General features: G+C 33.6%; 1 pseudogene; it reads left to right on the top strand.

Annotated features, from left to right (window-relative positions):
* The first annotated feature begins 157 nt into the window (after positions 1 to 157).
* On the top strand, positions 158 to 515 carry LOC102479413 (40S ribosomal protein S20 pseudogene; annotated as a pseudogene).
* Positions 516 to 2,700: the final 2,185 nt, after the last annotated feature.

Genomic DNA, 2,700 nt, shown 5'->3' with positions numbered 1-2,700 from the left:
CAATCCCTTCTCCTCCATTCTCCTCTCAGGATCTTGGGCATGCACGCACACGTGCCCTGAGTGAGTTTAAGCCACCAGGTCCAGGATTCAAACCGTGGTCGACTACATGGGGAGTCCAGCGACATAGCCATTACGCTAACTGCTGGTCCCCGCAACCATGACATTTAAGGATACTGAAAAAAACACCCGTGGAGCCGGAGGTGGCCATTCACTGAATTATAATTACTTTAACCAGCTGCAAGTTAAAGTCCCTGGAGAAAGTGTGTGCTGACTTAATCAGAGGTGCAAAGGAAAAGAATCTCAAGGTGAAAGGACCAGTTCGGATGCCTACCAAGACTTTGAGACTTACTACAAGAAAAACACCTTGTGGTGAAGGTTCTAAGACTTGGAATCGTTTCCAGATGAGAATCCACAAGCGACTCATTGATTTGCACAGTCCTGAGATTGTTAAACAGATTACTTCCATCAGTATTGAACCACGAGTTGAGGTTCAAGTCACCATTGCAGATGCCTAAGTCAACTATTTTAATAAATTGATTATTATCTGTTAAAAATAATGAAAATGCTCAATCTTTAAAGAAAGCTACTTATAGCATTGGTTTTATTCTAAGTGTGGTTAGTTCAGAACTGAGTAATGCAAGTTTCAGTGACACACCATTATTTACCTTCAAAGATTGTGCCATGTCTTCTTAGAATTCTCCATGTCAAGTATATTAGCTAAAGTTATTCAATAATCATAATAATATGAAGAAAGAGTAAGGATCATGTAATATGTTGAATAAGAAAGTTTCACAAGTTTCACATAAATTGAATCTGAGATTTTCATGGAAAAATATTAAAATTGCAAATCTGAAGGCTTAGTACTAAAGAAACAAAATGATAAGCTATTTCTAACCCTCTTGCTCTTACCAAATAAAAGCTCAGAATTATCTATATATAATATTTCTATATTTTAATGTATCCCCTGTAAAATAAGAAGAAACTTACTTTCTAAAATTGATGATGGCATAAGGTGGGAGAAAGAGCTTTGACTTTTTCTTGTATAGTACATTATGGAACAGAGAATAGCTGATCAGAAAAAAATCAGTTAATGCATCACCACCACAATAAGCCAGATTCTTTCCTTCAAAACCTCTAGAAAAATGTAAAGTGTTCCTTACTAGTGTAAGAGACTAATTCTACAGGTTTTAAAAAAAATGCTATAGGACACATGTTTTCACTAGAGAGGTAAAGGAAGAGAAAGATTTAAAAAAAAAAAAGTGAGAAAGCACCCCCTCCCAAGGGGCGTGGTCCCACCACAATCCTCTCTTTTTCATTCTCCTCTCAGGATTTTGTGCACACACACACACACACACACACACACACACACACACACACACACACACATGTCCAATGTGTTTTTAGGCCACCAGGTCCAGGATTCAAATCATACTGTTATCCAGGTGAATCAAGTCACCTTAATCACCCCACCACCAGCTAGCCCTAATTTTACAGATTTTTTTTTCCCCATCCAATTTTCTGATAGTACAAAAGTGATTTTTTTATTTTAAAATTAAATTGTACAATATGCATTTGGACAAGTCCAAATGACTTTAAAATCACAAGTTACTTAGCAAAAGAATAAAAAAAAGTTGTTTACTAAATAATATTTCATTTGTCTCTGTTTAAATCTTTAAAAATTTTGCACATGGAAAAATATTTTTTCTCAGAAGTTAATAGGATGGAGCTAAATGGAAATTATTTACTACAAAAACATAACAAAAACATTGCTGTAAGAACCAACAAATGTATGGTCTTCAAATCACATAACAGCTACCATTACTTCAATCAACATAGTGCTGTAAATATATTTCTCAAAAAGTTTGAGTTAACAATATTTTTGAAGCGTTCTTAGTAGGGAAATCATTCATATATAACTATAACCTGTATATTAGAACAAAGGGACTTCAACAGTTTGTAAAAGATTTTTTTTAACATTTGAAGTGGTTTGTCTATAATTACAAAGTAAAATGAGAACTGATACTTTACATGTGTAGTGAAGCCTTAAATCATACAACTACAGGAAAAATTCTATCAATAGAAGAAAAACAGACAAGAGAATTCCTTTTGATCATTAATCTAGTAGTAACTGAATGTACAATATTTCTTTATAAGAATGAGAAAAGACAGTACGAGTTATTTATTTTAAAATCCATTACCTAGCAAGAGCTTTATTAATTTTGTCCAATGATTATTTTAAGTATGTTTTAGAAGTGAAAACTTAAAATATAACAAAGTGCTTTAAAAAATCATAGAGTATAAAGTAAGTACCTGTGCCTTGTTCAGTAAATATTTCAAGAGCAGAGAACCTTATTGATATCAGTGGCCATCATGTGCAAAGTGAGAAGGAAAAAGAAGAGCAAAATTAAAATGAGAATAAAACTGTAGCTTTTAAAATAAGTGACATTTAAAAAGAATTACTTTGAAGATCTTTTTTTTGCTTTTTTAAAATGCCCCATGTAATTATTTATTAAAACAAATAAATGAGCTTTGAAATAATCCAACTTTAGCATTTATATCCTTAAAGTTTTTTCTTGAGTTTCTGATTCTCACCCCATATACATATTCCTCATTCAACCCTTACTCAATTCTCTCCTTAACTTTATCCCAAGCCCTTTCCCCACCCCAACCCCAGCCCATCCCTGACCTCCTCTCTAGGCC

Source organism: Tupaia chinensis, unplaced genomic scaffold (assembly GCF_000334495.1).
Source record: "Tupaia chinensis unplaced genomic scaffold, TupChi_1.0 Scaffold143610_2, whole genome shotgun sequence".
NCBI classification, from domain to species: Eukaryota; Metazoa; Chordata; class Mammalia; order Scandentia; family Tupaiidae; genus Tupaia; species Tupaia belangeri.
Note: the sequence above shows the minus strand (reverse complement) of the source record. Positions and strands in the feature narration are given on the sequence as shown.